The sequence below is a fragment of the Acomys russatus genome, chromosome 25 (genome assembly GCF_903995435.1).
Source record: "Acomys russatus chromosome 25, mAcoRus1.1, whole genome shotgun sequence".
Classification (NCBI taxonomy): Eukaryota; Metazoa; Chordata; class Mammalia; order Rodentia; family Muridae; genus Acomys; species Acomys russatus.
The window spans coordinates 15,147,694-15,170,252 of record NC_067161.1 but is presented as its reverse complement, the minus strand read 5'-3'; the positions used below and the strand labels follow the sequence as shown (position 1 = coordinate 15,170,252).

The 22,559-nt window shown below is 41.1% G+C and overlaps 1 protein-coding gene across 2 annotated transcripts in view; it reads right to left on the bottom strand.

Annotated features, from left to right (window-relative positions):
* Positions 1 to 22,559, bottom strand: part of Ubtd2 (ubiquitin domain containing 2) — a 53,909-nt gene that overhangs the window by 15,254 nt on the left and 16,096 nt on the right. Inside the window, exon 1 of one of the 2 annotated variants that reach the window (XM_051168464.1) lies at positions 8,912 to 9,057. The exons of the other annotated variant lie outside the window; for it this stretch is intronic. The gene's annotated coding sequence lies outside the window, so the exon portion shown is untranslated. Of the gene's footprint in view, positions 1 to 8,911; positions 9,058 to 22,559 lie in introns of those variants that run through there. 2 annotated transcript variants of the gene reach the window in all.

Sequence of the window (22,559 nt, the reverse complement as noted above, 5' to 3'; positions counted from 1 at the left end):
TGGGAGACCTAAAAACAAGATGGATGGCTCCTGAGGCTGATGTCTGGCCTCCTCAGGCACACATTTGCACCACTGCCCCATAAACATACATACAAGCAGGTGACCCGCCTGGTCTACACAGCAGAGTTCCAGGAAAGCCAAGACTACAAGGAGAGAGCCTGTCTCAAAACAAAAAGCAACAAACAAAACCACAAGAAAAACTGTAACAAATTTATCACTCTGGTAAGAGGTCTGTATAATGGGTAACTACAAACAACCCTCAAAAAAGAATATACAAATTTTCTGAACAAAAGTTCTATTTTGTTCATTAAAACATTCGCACACACATGCACATATACCAACACCCAAAGAGTAGTATTCACCAGAATGAGTGGCAGATATTATAACAAATCACACTGGAAAGTAAATGGTGTGAAATAGTTTGAATCTCAGGATCTTTGGACATATAAAGCCAGGAAGTTGGAACTGGGCAAATCCAAAAAGACAAAAGGCAACTTTTCAGTGTTTAAGGAAAATGAACCAGACCACAAAATTCAGGAAGAAACTGATTAGAGGAATGCTTCCTCCTCCAGTTTCTCTTCAGAGAGCTCAGAATACTGTCCTCTGAAACTCAAGCAAAAGCTAGTCTGTAGAGAAGTAGTACAGAGGGATGAAATCCACATTTCTTTCTTTTTTCTTGGAGGACCCAGGAATCAAACAGGTAATACTGGGTTGATGCAAAATCTCTCAACCACAAAGAACTGAAAGAATAGTAATGCCAGCTAGACAGCAGCAGCAGCGCACACCTTTAATTCCAGCACTTGGGAGGCAAAGGCACGAGGGTCTCTGAGTTCAAAGCCAGCTTGGTCTACAGAGGTAGTTCCAGGACCTATATAGCCATTCCTACCTATGGATCTGTGGCGTATATTATGACAGGCATAAAAAAAAAAAAGGTTACTAGACAGAAGTAAAAAGAAAATTAAACCATGATGAAAAGATAAGAAATGTTAGGAAAGAGTAGGCGGGTAATAACTGACAGTGCAGTGGGAAGCAGGGAAGGTATGCATCATAATTCATTGTTCCATATTTAGCTGCAGAAAGAATACCTATTTAAAAGAACCTAAACCCTTTCTAAAGTATGCATAAATTTAATGACCCGCCCCTCTTGCTGGCCTAGTCTATGCATAATAGAAAATAAAATGACTCACCAGGAGCGGTGGCACACGCCTTTGATCTCAGCACTCAGGGAGGCAGGTGGATCTCTGTGAGTTCAAGGCCAGCCTGGTCTACAAAGTGAGTCCAGGACAGGCCAAGGCTACACAGAGAGACCCTGTCTTGAAAAAATAAAAACAAACAACAACAAAACAAAAACAAATAAAATTACTCTAGCCCCTGGGAAATCTCAATCTTTCCCAGGCTACATTCCTATGTGAGAGGGCTAACTAATATGGTAAAATACATTTGGTTTGACACACAAATTGATGTTTTGGCCCTCTAATTTGTCTTAGTGTAATGCAAAGCAGGCAAATTCTAAAAGGATGAATGTAACAGTAGGAAACCCATGTACTTAGTAGTAGCATAGCTGGAAATAAAATCCATGTCTCCTTATATAATCAACAAATAGGTACTGCCTATTGTAGATAACACTATACTGTGTCTCTGAGGTCTGATTCACTTGTGAACAATTCAATCTGTAGTAATGGCTTTCCCCTATATTTTTCAAATAACACTGGAAAGTAAAGCTAAAGCACCATTCTCATGAAGGTATCTGAAATATGTCCAAAACCCACGATTTATCCACTGGTTTCACCAAGGTGAAATGCACAGGTAAATTCCATTTTCTGCTATGGTATCCTCTACATGCGCCAAAAAGTTTATACTCAGCACTCAGTTCACTGAGCAGGAAGTAAAGAGGAGGGCATGGTAACAAGGAAGCAGACTCAGTGTGTCACCTACTAGGATAACACAGTAGGTTGACCCGAACAGTTCTAGACTCTCACATAGTGTAAATATCCTCAACATGTCACTTGGTGTAGTTTCTCTTATCATTGTGAGACTCAACAAAACCTCTACAATCTATCTAATCAGGGGAACTCAAAAACAAAAACAAAACAAAACAACCCAAACCTCAAACTGAGTATGGTGGCACCCACATACAATTCCAATTACCCAGAAGGTTGAGACAGGAGGATAGGAAATTTGAGTCTAGCCTAAGCAACACAGCAAGACCCCAGTCTCAAAACAAACAAAAAACCCAAAGGGCTCCAGCCAGGGATGGGGTGTGGTAGCCCACACCTTTAATCTTAGCACCCACGAGGCAGAGGCAGGTGGATCTCTGAATTTAAGGCCAACTTGGTCTACAGAGCTGAGTTCTAGGAAAACCAGGGCCACAGAGAAATTCTCCCTTGAAAAAACCAAAAACTGAAACAACCCCCGCCCCCAAAAAAGGAGGTTCTCAAATACAGAAAGCCAATAGAAAAACAAAGAAAAACAATCCTTACTTATGTGAAATACTTTCCTTACCTATGTGAGGTGACTTTATTTCTGCGGCTCATATTTGTACTAAGCATAACACACACACAGACACACACACACACACAGACACACACACACACAGTGATACATTTATCATTCAAATGTGTATTGCCAAAAAGTTCCACAATAATTGCTCTGCAGAAATAAATAAAACAAAATAAGTATTCACTATGAGAATATGAAATAGGCTCATCTCATTTATGTCTAGGCTTCTGAACCATAAACATACATACTTGATATCTGTATCATCTGAGTGCATAACATCCACTATTAAAATGACCAAATCTGTGACAAACATTATTATTTTGGAAAAGTCATCGATTTTTTACTTTTTTTTCTTTTTTTTTTTAACATCTATGAGTGTTTTACCCGCATGTATGTGCATTGTGTGTGAGCAGTGCCCACAGAGGCTAGAGAGAATGTTGGAGTCCCTGAAACTGAGGTTACAGACAGTTGTGAGCTGCCATGTGGGTGCTGGGAATTGAACTCAGGTCCTCTGGTAGAACAGCCAGTGCCCTTAACCACACAGCCATCTCTCCAGTCCTACAATACAGAATCTTCACTGCACTTAAAAATTTCATGCTGGCTTCAATAGAGTACCAAAACAAGTAAAAAAGAGCTTCATAATAACCTACATCAGGGTTACTGCTTAATATATCATTAGTTAAATAAGTTGGAAAAAATAAGTTTTTAGCAAATTAATTCAAGCTGTCCTTTCATTAAAACATGAAAATGGCTTGGGTGGCTAGTGACAGAACCTGAGTCCTCTGCAAGAGCAGTAAGTATTCTTAACTACTGAGGTATTTCTCTAGCCCCTTTCCTTATAAATTTTAAACATTGTTTTCTCACTCTATAACATATTTAATACTAAAAAGCTAAAGGCTTGCTTTTCAGATGGAGCTAAGTAGCATATGACCTTAAATATATTTACTATACAGCTAAAAGCATTTTACTACAAATGCATTTAGACATTGTTTATAAGAAACAATTATCTCTGGGAACTGGGAAACTAGCTCAGTTTGCTGTGCAAACATGAGGACCTGAGTTTTATGAAGAACTTATACAAGAAGCTGTGAGTGATATAATACCCTTGTAATTCTAGTGCTGGAGAGACAGAAACAGAAACAGAGGCTCACCAGCCAGTCAAGCTGACCTAATTGGCAAGTCCAGGCCTGAGAAATGACATCTGATGATGATGATGATGGTGTGTGTGTGTGTGTGTGTGTGTGTGTGTGTGTGTGTGTGTGTGTGTGTGTGTGTGTGTGTAAGGAGAAGGGCAAGGGGAGGAGAAAGAGAATCAAAGATCTTAAAAATGACTCATGATTATCATTATTTCCTTCCTTTGGGCCTTCTCTGAAAAATCCCTGACAATGTTTAGGACTCATCAAGTAAGAGAGAGGCCACAGACTTAGTCAAGATAAAAATACCAAGATATGACTCTGGGAATATTAGCTGAAATGAACAGAAACCTGGAAAGCATCAAGTTCCCTAATCCAATGCCTGGGGGTGGGAATGACTATTTAAAGAGATCTTGATCAAAAGACAAATTACTGTCTCAAGTAATTTTCAAGTATTTAAAGAGGGAGAACCAGGAAAGGTTCTGCTCCTATGTGCTACTGACTAGAGCACCAAAAGTATAAAAACATGAGGAAAAGATTCTTGCCACTTCAGAGCTGAGGACGGTGCAGAATTCTGACAGCAGATTTTACCACCCTCCCAGAGCTGGCAGGAACCTGCAACCCCCATAGTTCTTAAGAGGGGAATGACCTTGACAACATCTAACAATTTCTTACTCAGCCCTACTACAGCCTAGCAAAGGCAGCTTCAGAGTCTTTAGATATGAAACAGTTGATGTTGTACTTATTTATTTTTACTGTATTTGTTTGTGGGTTTCTCTGTGTAGCCTTAGCAGTCCCGGAAGTTAATCTGTAGACCAGACTGGCCTAGAACTCATAGAGATCCGCCTGCCTCTGCCTCTCAAGGTGCCTCTGCTGAGATTAAAGGCATGTGTCACCAACACCAGGGTGTTGTTCTTATTGTTATTATAAACAAAGATTTTGTTAGAGAAGAAAAAAACATAAAAATAACATCAACTCTGGATTGGAAATGTCAATATAAGCTTATGACCTAAAGATGCTATCTCTTTGACTAAAGGCCTGGAGTGACAACCTAGCAGAGCTAGGTAATAACTTAAGTTCCAGAGCTTAATTCTAAGTGACATCCTCAACTTAAAGGAGACACAGCAAAGAAAGTTTGGCATACACCAAAGAAAGTTAAACCAAGCACTGCACCTCAGTGACATCAGTATTTGAATGCTTTCACACACATACAAAACTGCAGAAACCAAAATCCTGTAGGTAGTGTGTGTGTGTGTGTGTGTGTGTGTGTGTGTGTGTGTGTGTGTGTGTGTGTGTGTGAGAGAGAGAGAGAGAGAGAGAGAGAGAGAGAGACAGAGAGACAGAGACACACAGAGAGAGAGAAAGAAAATAAATGTAATAAAATGTGAAAGAAAGGAAGAAAATCTGAGGTCCTTCAGGTTCTAGAGAAGGTTTGAATAGTCACAAAAAGGACAGTGACAGAAACATGGAAAGGAAAAGCCACTGTAATGGCACGTCAGATAGAAACAAGAAATCTGTTACTGGACTGGAACAAAGGTGACCATGGTTATAAAGTGGCAAAAACCTTGACTGAACTGTGTTCACACGTTAGTGTTTTGTGGGAGCACTGAACTGGGTATTTAGCTAAGGTGACTACATACGTATGACTGAGGGAGCACCTTCATCTCCTTTGACTGCACATAATATAGAAGGAAAGAGCATAAAGACACAATGCTCAGCAAAAAGGGATCAGAACCCAGAGGATTCACAACTCACTGCACTCAACACTCATATTACAAAAACAAACCGGGTGGGGACACAACAGCTCAGCCTTCAACAGGCCAAGCATTCTGTATGCAGCTTTGAGATCCTATTTATGTATAGCTTTTAGGTCTGTGTCTAATCTCCTACATATTCGCATGTTCAATGAGCAGCAAAACTAACCAGGCTCAACAGTAAGAGCCGAGCAACAGAAGGGAACTGTGGGGAAACACTCTCTATGGGATGGAGCTTATTTAGGACAAAGTCTAACTCAGTAACAATACTTCAAAGGGTGCTTAATTTCATGTAGTAAATTGCAAGATTACCTTTTCTTCCTTCCAGTTCTTTTTTTGTTTGGTTTGGTTTTTCAAGACAGGGTTTCTCAGCGTAGCCCTAGGTGGCCTGGAACTTGCTTTGTAGTTTAGGCTAGCCTTGAACTCAAGAGATCTGCCTGCCTCTACCTACCCTGAGTACCAGTATTAAATGTGTGCACTACCACACCCAGCTTCCTCTCAGTTCTGTTAAAATATCCTTGGACATCCGGTATAGGCCAAAAATGTAAGCCTAGCTCTCTCTCCCTTGTTCCTAGGGCCATAGGCCACCAGTCCCAAGGAACATGGGAACAGGAGTGATGAACTGGAAACCGGTGACTATGAACATGACCGGAAATGACCCCCCTGGTATCAGCTTTGGGGCAGCAGATCAATTTTATTGGGTGAATGAAAGTTATATAGAACTTTGGGGGAGGGAGTAAGGATATCCAGGGTGGGCAAAGGTCATTGGCTGGAGGGCTAAGACATTGAGATGCCACATTTGCATGGGGAAGCATTTCAAGAATCCCAGGTGCTTACTGAAAGGGTTCTAGTCAGGAGAAAGGGAGTTGGACCGGTCATTTCCCTAAGGGCATTTCTGAGGTAGAGGGTGTAGGGGTCCAGGACCCCGAGGCAAAGAGGAGGAAGCCTCCTAGACAGAGGGCATCCTCAATTTTCTGCTGAGCTCAGTGTTTTCCTTAGCAGCAGGGTTTCCCAACCGAATACCATTGACGTTTATCTTTCTCACTGACTATAGCAAAACTCTGGGACAAAATGCAAAAAGCAACTAACTGAAAGTTCTGAAAAGTTGATGATAGTGACAGACAGGAGCCAAACTTAAAGACACATCCTCACTGGACCACTGGACTGCTTAGTCTTCCATTTATCATTATTTTCTCTCTCTCTGATTTGACCTACAACAGTTTCAATATGGAAATGCAACGAGATGGACTAAACTATGAAAGGATCTAGCTTCTGGTAGAGTAGCCAGAAAAGGAATTCTTAGAATAAAATGAGGGACTGGCCAGAACCCATGTTAAAGAGCCTGGGGCATGCCTCTGTAACCCAATTCTTGGGGTGCTGAGACAGGCAGCCTCAGATTTAGTGAGAGATTTTTTTTTTTTTTTAAGATAAGGTCTCAAGTAACTCAGGGTAATCCGTAACTTTATATTACAAATGTTCACTATTATGCCTGATTTATGCAGTGCTTGGGACTAAATCCAGGGCTTGCTCATGCTAGATAAGTACTCCACCAATTAAGCCACATTTCCAGCCAAACACCTTAACTTAAAATAACATGAACTGATTGAGGATCCCAACCTCATGCATACTGCACACTAGCTCAGGTAAATGCACATGTGCACACACCACACCCACACTTGACAGGGTGGTCAGCAAAAACTAAATGAGAAAACCTGCTTTTGAGACAAAGCAACCAGGAAAAAAAATACAACATGAAGAAAGTGGGGGTTCTTTTCCTCTCTAACCTTTCACCATTTTCTTTCATCATGTTACCCTAAAAGGCAATATTAGTTACATTAAGTATGGGGTAATGTAGGAAATAGTTGAGGGGAACCTTTTCCGTTTAAAAGGTAGAGAATACTGGCCTTTGGAGAATGGGGAGATGGAGGGATGAATGGACAGATAGATAACTCCACAATACAAACTAGAGAATAACCTAAAATTCTGCGTTTGAACTGAGGTAAATTTCCAATTCACCCTGACCTGCACACGAACTGGCAATAAAGCAGCACAGTAATGGCTCAGATTTAAACAAACTAGCAATTACCAGGCTGGTGCTGCTATTAAGCCTAACAAAGGCTTTGAAAAGCAAATCAGCATTAGAACAACTAACACAGAAAAAACTCAGTCTGAAGTAACCAGGCTGAGGGTGAAACAGAGCAAAGCAAACTGGTATCTTCAGGAAATGTAATAAAGACCTAGACTCTCAAATGTTCAGGGTATCCAGGAAACAGTCCAGTATTACTCAATACAAAATAAATATGTGACCAATTTTCAAAAGAAAAGATGATAAACAAATGGAAAATTCTGAGATGATCCAGATGTTGAAATGATCACAGACTTTAAAAGTTACAATTCTGTTTCATGAGACTAAAACCAAAATGGATTAAAAAGCTCTTCCCTCTTCCTTTGTTTTGGGTTTTGAGACAGGCCTCACTATTATGTGGGTCACACTATCTTTGAACTCACCATCCTCCCGCATCACCCTCGTTAGTACTAGGAATACAAGCGTGTGTCACCATGCTTAGCACAAAAGAAGTTAAGTTCTTTGCAGAAGCAAACTATCCTCAACAAACAAATATAAATTCTAGAAATGAGGCTAGATGTGGCGGTGCATGCCTTACATACACTGTTTCAACAATCAGACAAATAAATCTAGAAATGAAAAATACAGTACCTAAGACAAGATTACCCCTAGAAGGCAGGAGGACTTAACTGAATGTTCTCTAACAAAGAAGTGTAGTTGAAAGAATCTTTAGATGTGCTGGACAATTTTGCAGGGCCACACCACCCTGTCCCATTCCTGCCTGAGGAGTTAATGCCAATGTGAAGCGTGCAGGCTGAAATCACAGCTTCATGCTTCCTGTATCTTCAAACTTTTGTATGAGACCGGGGAAACACCTAGCACAGATGCCAAACACCAAGCAGGTCTTAACCTGTTAAGCACAGAGATCAGTGTCTACCTACATGGTTAGTTGGATTACTTAATTTTATACTCTGTAAGAATGGCCTGCAGCTGTCAAAGCAGGCACATGTGTTCAACAGTGACTTCAAGGTTTGAGGCAAGGCTGAGAGAGAAATCTTATGAGTTCATCTTTGAGTTTAAGGCCACCTTAGTCTACAGGGCAAGTTCCAGGACAGCCAGAGCTCCCTGTCTTGAAAAAAATAAACAACAAAACAAAAAGGAAATTTGGGGTTCTTTTTGCCCTTATATTTCAGAATTCCATCTTAAGGACACCATGTGGACATGTGGTGAGAGATGCATAAGTATCAGGTGAGTGTAAAGAAAATATTAAAAATTCTTCAAGATGTACTTTGCTGGCTTCTTCTAGTAAGAAAGTCGTTTCATCATCTGATAGGACTGACCTGAAGCTTTTGGCTAAACTAGACCAGAGTAACACTGTCTGTATGTACCATCAGGGGTAAAATAAGGGGAGAAACACATGAAGGAAAAATGTCTACCAGACAACCTGTGCAGAAACTCACCTGATTTTCTTCCCCAACACCACTCTCTGTCCCTTTTGCCTTTTCATCACTCTCATGACAAGTTCAGAAAGCTAGCAGCCTTCAGTATCCCCGGCAGCACCCCTAGACTGGAAGGCGCTGTCCTGGCAGAAGCGGTGTTCAATCTCTAGAGTTCATGTAGTGTCAGCAGTAATCCAGTTTCTTAGGGGTCAGGGATCCTTTGTCCTTGGCTTCAAAAATAGACTCTGATGGTAGAGAGCTACTGGAACACACTCATGAGGAGTAACAGGCAGGTTGTAGACATCCTGTGGCGTGATCTCCTGGCTGTGGAGAGCTTCCATGTCAACACTATTTGAGAAGACTTTGGGCTTTGGGCTTAAGGTGATGATAGAACAGTTGCTAGTAAAATACAGGCTGTAACCCCTGATCCAAGTTATGCATTCTGCTACTATTACAAGGTATTAACCGTCTTTTCTGCCCTCAGTTACTGTTTGTCACCAACAGAAGAGCCTGCATCAAACTGGGGTCAGCACAGATCAAGGAGTATCAAGCCACATACTAACTAAGGCAAAGGATTAGCAAGGAAGAGCCATTAGCTGACAGCTCTACGGGAAGTTATCTTTCCATTCCTCAGATCTCCTTGGCATTTAAGAGGAGAAAACTGACCATTTTGAGCAGGCAGCCACTGTGCAGTCTACGGTCTCTGAAACTGCCATGGTGGATGCTAAGGTCTCAGCTAGTGAACACTCAGCAGATGCAAAGCACTACAAGCCCCGTCTGGAGGGCCAGACACAGAACCACGGATTCAAGAGGATATGCAGTCAAGCTGTTGGATTTTTAAATTTTTTTTCGGGGGCGGGAGGGGGGGGAAGATGGACGGATGGACAGACACCTATCAAAATCAACTAATTTGGATTAATTTTTGGGTCAGAGACAGCACTCATTTGGGAATCATCTCAGTAGATGAATTTGCAGCCTTGGGGTGGGGTGGGAGTGGGGTCACACAGCTCTCATGTGAAAAATGGCATCACATATCACTGCCATCTGTGACCTTGTCCAAAACATTGGTTTCAACAAAGATGACCAGACTGTTATCAATAAATTCTTTGAGACACTCTATCTGCAGTACTCCTGCTCAGAAGAAAATGCCTCAGCATATGCATAATTTACAGATGTCCATAGCTGCACCAGTCCAAGCTCACTTGGGGAGAATTTAGTTTTTATCGCTCCTGATGCCATATAGGAAAGGTTACGTTTATGGCTTCTAAGATTTGTGGGACTTTCGCCAGGCGTGGTGGCGCACGCCTTTAATCCCAGCACTCGGGAGGCAGAGGCAGGTGGATTGCTGTGAGTTTGGAGGGCCAGCCTGGTCTACAAAGCAAGTCTAGGACAGCCAAGGCTACACAGGGAAACCCTGTCTCAAAAAAACAAAACAAAACAAACAAACAAACAAAAAACACAAAGGATTTATGTTCAGAATTTATCAACACATATCAGAATCACCATGTGTGCTCAAGCATGCGCAAGTGTGTATGTGTGTCTGTGAGAGAGACAGAGACATAGGTGCCACCATCTCACAATCTTCACAAAGCACACCTCAGTTATTCTTAAATTCTGAAAACAAGTTAAAATCTGTTAATTCAAACACCTCATTGTTTTCATTCTATATCTTTTGTTTATTGTTTTATCTTTTTTTTTTTTTTTTTTTTTTTTTTTTTTTTTTTTTTTTTTTAAAGATTTATTTATTTACTATTATGTATACAGTGCTCTGCCTGCATGTACACCTGCAGGCCAGAGGAGGGCACCAGATCGCATTATAGATGGTTGTGAGCCACTATGTGGTTGCTGGGAATTGAACTCATGACCTCTGGAAGAGCAGTCAGTGCTCTTAACCACTGAGCCATCTCTCCAGCCCATCTTTTTGTTTTTGTTCTTCGAGACAGGGTTTCTCGGTGTAGCCTTGCCTGTCCTGGACTTGCTTTGTAGACCAGGCTTGCCTCGACCTCACAGAGATCCACCTGTCTGTGCCTCCCAAGTGCTAGGATTAAAGGCGTGCGCCACCACTGCCTGGCTTGTTTATTGTTTTAAAAACATCTTAGCACATAGTATCTATTTAAATTACCACATAAAGTAGAAAACAGACTTTTAGAGGAGAGAAGGTTTAAAGAGAACGGGAAACAAATGAAGTTGATGGAAGCTGGCATGTAGTGCACACTTTAACCACACCACTCTGGAAGCAGACACAGAGGCCAATGTCTGTGAGTTTGAAGCCAGCCTGATCTACACACTAAGTTCCAGGCTACCCAGGGCTATAGAGTGAGATTCTGACTCTAAATAAATAAATAAATATAAAAGTTGATGGAGGGGCCATCAAGATAGTTCAGCAAGTAAAGCACTGGCTACCAAGCTTAACAATCTGAGTTTGATTTCCAGGACCCATGTGAAGATGGGCAGAGAGAACCAACTCCACACGCTGTTCTCCAGCTTCCATACATGTGCATGAATACAGAATTTGAGTTTGACAGTTTGAGTCTTAGCTACTTAACATAATCTTACCTTCTAACCCTCTGCTTTCTAAACAAAATCCACCTCACCCTGACAGAGACGCACGCATGTACACGCACACGCATGCACGCGCGCGCGCGCGCGCGCGCACACACACACACACACAAAGTTCCAAAAATGTTTTAAAGAAAAAACTCCCACAAAACATTAAAAATAAAAACAAAAACAACACTATGAACATCTGAGGCCTGGGAATTGTAGTTCAGTGGTAGAAAGCTCTTTTAACATACACAAGGTTTTAGATTTGAGGCACAGCACAGGAAATTCTGTTAGAAAAGATGACCCTGGTATTTAAAAGAAGTATGTGCATGTGTGAGGGCTGAGACCTCCTATGTGTGAGACACATTTTGTTTCAAAAAGCTCAGTGAACCCCAAAGGGAAAACCGAAAATCGCAAGTAGGGCTGGGGAAGATACTGAGCAGCAAGAGCACTCACTAGCTGCTCTTCAGAGCACCACATGGTGCCTCACAACCATATGTAACTTCTTTCCTAGGGACTCTCACACCCTTTTCTGGCCTCCACGAACACTAGGCATGCGTGTTGTTGGTGCGTAGACACACATGTACAGAAAAAACCAATACACATAAAATAAGTAAAAATTTAAAAAAAAAATCACAAACACACACACCATAGCCAAACTACTGAAATCAAAGCTGAAGAGATGTTGGATCAACTAGAGCAAAGTCATGTGCTGAATGACAACTGAAGTGATGTGGACATTTAGAAAGCAGAGGTTAGAAGGTAAGACAACGTTAAACAGCTATGTATCAAACTGTCAACCTCAAATTCTGTATCCAGTGAAACTATGTCCCAGGTTGGACAACAAAATGAGGAGGATTTATTGCCAGAAGAGAGCAAAACAGAACAATTTAAAATTGTTAAGAGAAGTCCTAACAATTGATGGGTAATGATAGCAGAGGGATCGAGGGGTTCAAAAATAAAGGACAAGTAGCCAAAACCAAATTATATGAGAAAATAAAAATGAATTTTCTCCTTTAGCTATAAAAATAGATAGGAGGGCTGGAGAGATGGCTCAGAGGTTCAGAGCACTGGCTATTCTTCCAAAGGTCCCGAGTTCAATTCCCAGCAACCACATGGTGGGTCACAACCATCTATAATGAGATCTGGTGCCCTCTTCTGGCGTGCAGGTGTACATGCAGGCAGCACATTGTATATATAATAATGAATAAATAAGTCTTAAAAAAAAAATAGACAGGAATGCAAAAACAAAAACTACCAACACCAGTGTAAGCCACGGTGGATGGGTAGCCAGTGTCTTTTTACAGTACGATGGCACACAAACTGTACAAAATTGTAAAACTTGTGGGGGAAATCAATGCAAGAAATGTTTATGGGGGGTGGCAGTGGTAGTGCACGCCTTTAATCCCAGTACTCGGGAGGCAGAGGCAGCCAGATCTCTGAGTTTGAGCCTGGGTCTACAAAGTGAGTTCCAGGACAGCCAAGGCTAAACAGAGAAACCCTGTCTCAAGAAACAAAAACACAAAAACATCCAAAAAAGGAGAAATGTTTATGGCTTAAAGAAGCCAGTAAAACTGAAATAAATTGTAAAATTGCAAGTGTAAGTTAACTCAACTGTACACCATCTACAAGAATCTCCTATAAATATGCTGACACAGAAAGGCTAAAACTAAAAGAACAAAATACAGACATTAACACACAAAAAAAAGGTGTTAGTAGCTGAAGTAGATCTTAAAGCATGGGAGCACTCCAGAGATAAATGCTGAGTCTATTCATTAAGAACACAAGTAGTCATAAATACATCACCCAACATGGAAGAACCAGGAGAACTAAAGTAGGAACAGATCATCCCACAGTCACACTTAGAGACCTTAGCATTCTCATCAGTAGCACCGGAACATTATCAATCAACATGATGGAGCATTCCACCCAACTACAAAATAAGAGTTTGTTTTTGTTGTGGGGCTTGGGGATTCTGTTGAGACAAGCAGGGTCTTATGCAGCCCAGGCTGGCTTCAAAGTCACTGTGCAGAAGAGGATGACCTTGAATTTCAGACCCTTCTATTTCTACTTCCCAAGTGCAGGAACTATAAGTGTGCATACCACTGTGCCCAACGGAAGCTAAGTTCCTATCACATGGGCACAGACTCACCAACACAGATCCCTACTGAGTCAAACACTAAGATGGAAATCATACAACGTATATGTTCTTTAGTTAAGATAGAATTGTTAGACATTGGTAATGACAGTTATCCGCAACTAGGCATACACCTGCAATTCCAGCACTTGGGAAGCAAAGGCAGAAGAATCAAGGACAGTCTGGGCTACATGCGATCCTGTCTCAAAAGAAAAGAAAAGATTCTCTGGAAAAGCTCCAAATGTATTATAAACCACCGGTTAAAGGAAAATTTAAAGACACATGGCATGGAATGAAAAGGAAAATACAACAAACCAAAAATGTTAAGTATGTTTCCCAAAACACTGTTAGTGTCAAATTAGTAATAGAGCCAAAGGATAGGTATATAACTCAGAGGTAGAGCATTTGCCTCCATGCACAAGAGTCTATATTTGATCCATACCACTACAAAAGAATGTGTGTGTGTATATTTGTGTGTGTGTGTGTATATATACATACACACATACACACATATATACACACATATATATACATATACAAATTAAATCAAAAGCAAGCTTAGAAAGCAATAAAGAACAGAAACCAGAAAATTAAAAACAGAAAAATAATAAAACAAAAATCAGTAAAACTAAAAGCTAACTCTTTGAAAACATTTAGAGAATCAACAAACTGCTAGACTGCCAGACCAAGAAAAAAATTGCCAGTATTAGTAATGTTAGATTGGTGTCATTACAGACCCTACAGAAATCAAAGGATGATAAGGAATCTTTACTCAGGTTGGCATGATTTGGTGCTAAAGCACTTCCCTGGTACAAGCATCAAAGCTTTTGGTTCTGCCCTCAGCACTATGCACGAAGCACTTGGTTTGATCCCTAGCCAGTCCCACATTTCACACAGGAGTGTGGCCACAGACAACTTTGGGTGTCATTCCTTGCGGAGACCAGGTTTCTCGGTTCTGGTCTGAACTCATCAAGCAGGCTAAATTGGCTGGGCAGGAAGACCCAAGGGTCCACCTGTCCCTCCACCTCTCTGGTACTGGTAATAAAAGAATGTTCCACTACCACATCCAGGCTCTTTTAGATGGATGCTAGGGATCAAACTCAGGTCTTTCAAGCATACTGACACGTCTTGTGTGTGTGCGCATGTGGAAGTCATAAGTTGGCATTGTATGTCTTTTTTTCCCAAGAAGGAAGTAAGTATGTACGTATGTATGTATGTATGTATGTATGTATACAGTGCTCTTCCTGCATATATACCTGCATACTAGAAGAGGGCACCAGATCTCACTATAGATGGTTCCGAGCTACCATGTGGTTGCTGGGAGTTGAACTCAAGACCTTTGGAAGAACAGCAAGCACTCTTAACCTCTGAGTCATCTCTCCAACCCTTATATGTTTTTCTTAGGTCACTCTCTAATGTATTTTTTAAGGCAATTATTTATCTATTTTCATTATCCATCTTTTATGTATGAATGCTCTGCCTGTACGTACACCTGCATGCCAGAAGAGGGTATCAGATCCCATTACAGATGGCTGTGCGCTACCGTGTGGTTGCCTGGAATTGAACACAGTTAAGAGCAGACATTGCTCTTAACTGCTGAGCCGTCTCTCCAGGCCCCAACGTTTTTTTGCTTTGTTTTCTTTTGTGGTTTGTTTGTTTGTTGTTGTTGTTTTGAGACAAGATCTCACACTACCCCTGGAGCTCAATGATACAGCTAAGTTGTCTGATTAGTGAGCTTGGGATTTCCCTCTCTGCCTCCTCAGTAATAGGGTTACGGATATGTATCCCATGCCTGGCTTTTTTGTGTGGCTGCTGGGAATGTGAGTGTAGCTCTTGTGCTTACACAGAAATACTTTACTAACTAAACCATCTTGCTAGTCCTTTCTCAAGTTTTTTTCTTCTTGTTTGAGACAGGTCTCAAACTGTAGTTTGGGCTGGCCTAGACCTCACTATGAAGCCTGACAATCTTAGTCTCTCAAGTGCTTGGATTACAGGCCTGAACGAGCTACCACATCCAGCTTAAATTCTTAAGTTCACAGGTAACTATTTTTAGGCATACAGATACACATTTATACCTATTTCTATGCAGACTTTATCTCTTCGTAAGAAATTATGCCGGTCCCTTACAATCACTTTCAGAAAACAAGCCAAGAAACCTTCCCAACTCAATTTCTAAGGCCAGCATTACACTGACAACACAACACAAACATGTCTCACACAAACAGATTCAAAGACAAAATAAAACCCTTGCTATTCCCACAGAATCTGAGGACTTACTTCCATAAATGTGCACCACCACAAACACTAAGGCCTGCAAGCTGAAGGAAAATAACTGATATCTAACTCTGCAGAGCACAATAAGTAGTTAATGATCTACACACATATACAAGGTGTTTTAAGTCATTATGTAGAGGCTGCAGAGTTGGTCACACAGTCAAGAGCACTAACTGTTCTTCAGAAGGACTCCAGTTCGGTTCCCTGCAACCATTTGGCAGCTTACAATTGCCAAGTTGTCTGCAACTCTAGTTTCGGGGGCTCTGGCACCCTCTTCTGGTCTCCATGGGCACTGAGCATACGTAACATACTTGGAGACTAACACACAATCATAAAATAAAAATAAAAAACTAGCATCTCAATCTTCTTAGAACATAATTAAGTGAAATCATCAGGAAAAACAAGGACTTCCAGAAATCTGCTGGTCCATAAATGCAATGAAAGCTCTGCAAAGCTGTCAAAATAAACTTCTTCATTACTCTGCAGACCAGCCAGAGACCTGCACCAGCACACTAATCCTCTTATAAGAGTGCTATTGTTCATGCTATCACACCCCAGACTCTGTCTTTTTTCACTCACTGCACCGAGACTCCAGTAACAGGTGCAAGACAGAAGACTAGTCTTTCTAGGCCCAACTTGCAGTGAACTGTCATTATTTAGCCTATCTGGAAGTTCTTCATAAAATGCCACTCGTGAAGCTTCTTTAGTGTCATTCCCAGATCTTCTCTCCTGTGTGAGCAGCTTTTTCTCTGTAGACGTTTGTCAAAAATAAGCAGAAGCTGAAGGTACAGCTCAGTGGTAGAACACTTGCCTCACATGTGTGAAGTCTTGGGTTTGAGAATTAAAAGGCAGCAGCTGTTTAACATTGAACCTATTGGAGACATTTAGGTCAAATGTGAGGCCAGGTGCCAGGCATGGAGGTGTATATCTGTAACCCTGCATTCAACTGAGAAAGTAAGATACTGAATGTGAGGCCTGCTCAGGCTTGCACAGCCAGACTCTGTCTTCAAACAATAAAAACAAAGCAAAACCCTCAAAACCAAATTAACTAATGATAGGGAATGAGATGTCCAACAAATCTAAACCTCTATGTGGAATTCCAAAAGGCCAAACACAGTGCACACCCAAGACAGATGCTCAGTAAAAATCAGAAAAAGTTGTAACCTTCTATCGCTGACTGGTGTTAAGACTCAAAGAAAGTACGAACCATGGTCTAAGGTAGAGTATAAATTACCTGAATTTTAAAAATTGTAGCTTAATATTAACCCAGAGCCTTTCATTAAAGAAAGAGAGAAAGCTGGAGGGTGGTGGTGCACGCCTTTAATCCCAGCACTTGGGAGGCAGAGGCAGATGGTCTCTGAGTTTAAGGCCAGCCTGGTCTACAAAGTGAGTCCAGGACAGCCAGGGCTACACAGAGAAACCCTGTCTCAAAACAAAACAAAGATTGAGGGAAAAAGAATGGAAGACTTACTGGTTTCTGGTGTGCCAGAACTACCCAATTCCTACATGTGAGCTAGTCTGACTTTTAACTACTTGGAGCCAGATGCCAACAAAGAGCCCTAGCAAGATAAACATGTCTAGTCCAGAAAGTAAACAAAAGCCCAACATGTCCAGCAGATATGTGTGCTTGCATCAGCACCTTAGACTTAGAATCCCAGGCAAAAGAAGCGTGACCATCAAGTAAGCGTCGAATAACAGATGGGGAATAACCCCCAAAACAACAAGCCATGCTGAGGGATGGGGAAAACGCAAGGAAGGGCTGACACCTACTGGTGAGTAAATACAAACTCAATCCCAAAGGTACTTGAACTCCAGTGGGACACTGCAACCAGAGCCTGAACTGGGACTGCAAATTGCACCTCTCCCATCAGCACAGTTCACTGCAAGCAGCATCACGGGGAGGGGTTAGAAACCCATCCTAACAAGGAAGAACTACTGTCTAATGCTATGATATACCTTTATCTACTATTTCACTGTTTGAAATGTTTTAAAACCTTCAACCCTGCATGAAATGTCTCTAAGTGGTTTTGGTTTCGTTTTGATCGTGCTTTGGTTTATGAATATCTTGTTTCTGTGCCCAGGCTAATCTGTGCTCTACTGTTCTTGCCCTCCACACCCTTGTCCTTCCCTTCTCACTTCCACCTTGTCCTCCTCTATCCCTTCCCACTCCCTGCCCTTTGGGCTTTAAACTGTAACGCTCCATAGTTTGGAGACTCTATCAATACTTCCCCTCCCTCATCTATTTCCCTCTTCTGGTGTTTTCTTCTCAGATGATACAGCACTATCTTTCCTTGCTCAGACTCCATCCCTTCTGCTTCTGACCTCAGCAGTTCACAGGCTTTATAGTAGCTACTGCAGGTAAGGTGGCTGTTTTTTAACTGTTTGTTTGATCAGTGGGCCCAAATCCACTACTGTAGTCAACTAAACTTCCACTCTCGGAGTGGTGGTGGAGCTATGCCATGCTCCCTGAGCAGATAAACTGAGGATTTACCTATTGAATACACTGGGCAGCATAGTCACCAGAGAACTTCAATTCAAAGGATGCTGCTGATATAAAAAGCAAACTCAAACTTAAGAAGTGGAAAGCTCACTAATTCGAATTAGAAACAGTAGAAAGTCTTACTAAGAAAATATTCCAGATGAACTATCTCAGTAAGCTACATTATAAAACATGAATCAGCAGCAGAGAGAGAACTGGAGAACTCATAAACGCACAGCATCTAGAGCAATGACTCTGCAAGTAAGAGCACTTGCAGCTCTTGCAAGAGGGCCTGGGTTCAGCTCCAAGTGCCCACAGAGCGGCCCACAACCATCTACAACTCTCCTTTCAGGGACTCCAACGTCCTCTTCTGGCCTCTGAGGGCAGTCTATACATGTACTTACATTCATGCAGGAAAACAGCTATATACTTAACAAAAATAGGTGAAATCTTTAAAAAAAAAAAAAAACCTACATGAATCCATTTACTCATTATAATAAAACACCTGGGGCAAACTAACTTTGTAAAGAAGTCTGTTTGGTTGATTGGTTGGTTTTTTTGAGACAGGGTTTCCCTGTCTGGCCTTGAATTCATAGAGATCTGCCTGCCTCCAGAGTGCTGGGATTACAGGTGTGTGCCACTGTGCCTGACTATAAAGAGGTTTATTTATCTGGGAATTGCAACTCAAGAAGCAGAGGAAGAGGATCACCACAAGTTCAAGGCTAGTCTAGTTTCATAGTTCCAGGCTAGCTTAGTTACATAATAATACCCTGCCTTAAAAAAGAAAAGATTATTTAGTTCAGTTTCGGAGACTCAAAAGCATAGAACCAGTGTCATTGCTTAAGTGTCAAACAGCAGTAGCACATGAGAGAGATCATCCGGAATACAAGGCAGATAACAAGTACACAGCCAGGGGTCCTAACAATTCACTCTTTGAAGAATTTATTTGGGAAACCAACATTCCTTTTCTAGGGTAGAACCTCACTACAGACCTCTCAGTACACTCACTTTTAAAAAGTCCCACCAAACTTGGGACTAAACTCCTAACACAGGAACCCTTGTGAGCCAAGACCATACCCTAAACCACAGCAGCAATAGGTAAAATAAGCATGGAGATGAGTGAAAATGAAAGCACAGTAACAGTAAATAAGCAGTGATAAGAAGCTGTAAGATGGCTCAGCAACTACTTGCTGCTAAGACTGATAACCTGACTTTGATCCCCAGAAACTACAAGATGGAAAGAGAAAACCAATGCCCTCTTTTGACCCCCATGGATTCCTGCACACATGCAGTGCACATAAACTCACACAGGCTGACATATGCATACATATAGGTAAATTTTCTCTAAAAAGATGACTTATGATTTTTGAATAAGCTGTAGACTGAAATACAGAAGACAGACTATGACAACTCATGTCTCATTTACCCTCAAACATGCTGAACCTGCCGTCTCTGAACCACTCTAAGCTCTTCAGGAATAAGCAGGACTGCTCCAGAGGGAATGTCCCTTACTGCTCTAGTTGTTACATCTGGGTAAGGAAGTAGTAGCTTGCCACAAAGTTTTGGTTTTCTCAGAAAAAATAGTAGCAAATAGAGAGCCCTTACCAAAGCAGAATGCTATTACCATCCCACTAAATCTCATGATAACCTTACTGTAACTTCCATTTAAAAATTTAGGTGAGCTGTATTCTTGCACATCGGTGCCATAACCAGGTTTGATTATGATATTATCATATCTGGTATTGAAGACGCTCAAACTCACTGGTGCCTAGAGGTTAGTTAGAATGTCATAAATGCTGTTTCTTGAATCTTCTACCTTATTCCTAAGAAATTTAGAGTGCAGTTATGATTAACATTAAACATTCCTGCTGGGCGTAGTGGCGCACACCTGTAATCCCAGCACTCCAGGAGGCAAAGGCCGGCAGATTGTGGTGAGTTCGAGGACAGCCCCAGCTACACAGAGAAACACTGTCTCAAACAAAAACAGGATTTCTGGCCAATTGAATTTGCTAGCTTAAAATTTAAAGAGAAGGAGCCGGGCGTGGTGGCGCACACCTTTAATCCCAGCACTCGGGAGGCAAAGGCAGGCAGATCTTCGTGAGTTCGAGGCCAGCCTGGTCTACCAAGTGAGTCTAGGACAGCCAAGGCTACACAGAGAGACCCTGTCTCAAAGCAAAACAAAACAAAACAAAACAAACAAAACAAAAAACAACAACAACAACAAAAAACAACAACAAAAAAAAGCACCACCATGGACAGCATTTTTATATGTTTGGCAACTGGACTTAGGTCCTCATGCTTGCAAGGAAAGCACTTTACTGATTCACACTCCTAAAAGCCCCATTAAATGTTAAGAATTTTTAAAAATCATATAGCTAAATGATATTGACTCAATCTGAGTTCCAAAGTTAGACTACTAGTAAATTAGATTACTCTACCTTACAGTTTCTTAATGGTAAGGATGGCACAGGAAACTATCAATGACCTAAAAACAAAGTGCTACCAGACAGCACCTGCCAGCTACCAGGAGCATGTTAGTGGCTTGTACTGAGCCCACCAAGGAACAAAATTCTAATTGTTTCCTAAGATAAGCATTGTAAGTGTGCAAGGGTCTTGAATCTGAAACTTTCTCTATGTTTGAAGAATTTCAGTGTCTGTTAGAGTTCTAACAAGAACATAGGTAAATATATTCACTTGATGTTGTATTCACTTGTCAGTCCTGAAATGGATTTCTAAGTGCAATGGTACAATGCTTGCTTAGCAAACAGAAAGCCTTGTGTCTCAGATCCAAGCTGTAAAATAAATAAATAATAAATCTCTAAGATGACAATAAAGCATTAGCCTTAAGTTCTCATGTTAAGCAGGCAGAGGTTACCGATCATTTATATAATCATACGCATGATGCATGTATATAAAATACACGTATATAGTATATCTAGATCTATATGGAACCAAAGCTTCAATTACTCTTTATCTAAAAGGAAAACTGATTTTATGTGGTTCAGTGTAAACATCTTCCCAAGTATTGATTTAATTTAAGCAACATTACAATAAGCTTTTAGGCTGTATCAAGAGTAGATGCAAAGACAAATTTAATCAATATTTTCCTATTAAAAATGTATTCAGGCTGGCAAGGTGGTTCAGCTAGTAAAGTGCTTGCCATGCAAGCTTGAAAATCTAAGTTCAATCTCTAGAACCCAGATAAAGGTGGAAGAACTGACCCCATGAAGTTGTCCTCTGGCCTGCCACATAAGCACTGTAGCATATACATGGATTATATACACACAGGAATAAAATAAAATTTTTATAATATATAGCATTCTGAGATTACCTGCAAAATATCTTTTATTTCCTACTTATTTTGTAACTCAGAACTCTCTGTAGAAACTGGATTTTGCTCTTCATCCTAACTTTCTCCCCTAGATATTTTATCTGAAAATTTACCTCCCCCTGTATGTTGATAAATGGTGAAATGCCCTAAATCTAACAATTCTAATATTCATCCTTGTCTCAAGTTTTAAAGGCTACTTTCACCATCAAAGCACAAGTTATGTCACTATCATTTCTTTCTTGGAATGACGACCATATACTATAGGAAAAGTTTATTTTCAGTTATGTATTTGCCTTACTCACATTATAGCGTAACTTTGCCAGGACCTTTAGTATTACCAGTGTATAGAAAGTGAACAGACACTGATACCATTTTTCACCCTAATAACAGTTCCAGTGTAGAAGTCTTCTAGCTTCAAACACTTTATTTAAAAATTTACTTGTGCCGGGCGTGGTGGCACACGCCTTTAATCCCAGCACTCAGGGGGCAGAGGCAGGCAGATCGCTGTGAGTTCGAGGCCAGCTTGGTCTACAAAAGTGAGTCCAGGACAGTCAGGACTGTTACACAAAGAAACTCTGTCTCAAAATATATATATATACTTTTTATTTGTATTTTATGTAAAGACTGTTTTGACTATATATCTATGTGTACACCACAGGCATTTCTAGTGTCCAAGGAGGCCAGAAGGGAGTACTGAATCCCTGGAACTTTAGTTACAGATGGCTATGAACTGCCATCTGGGTGCTGGGAGCTGAACCCAGCTTCCCTGCAAGAGTATCCAGTGCTCTAACTGCTGAACGCTCCATCCAGCCTTGCTTTATTTCATTCCATTAAAAGATCAATGGGCTAGAGAGATGGCTCAGAGGTAAAGGGCACTGAGTGCTCCTCCAGAGGTCCTGAGTTC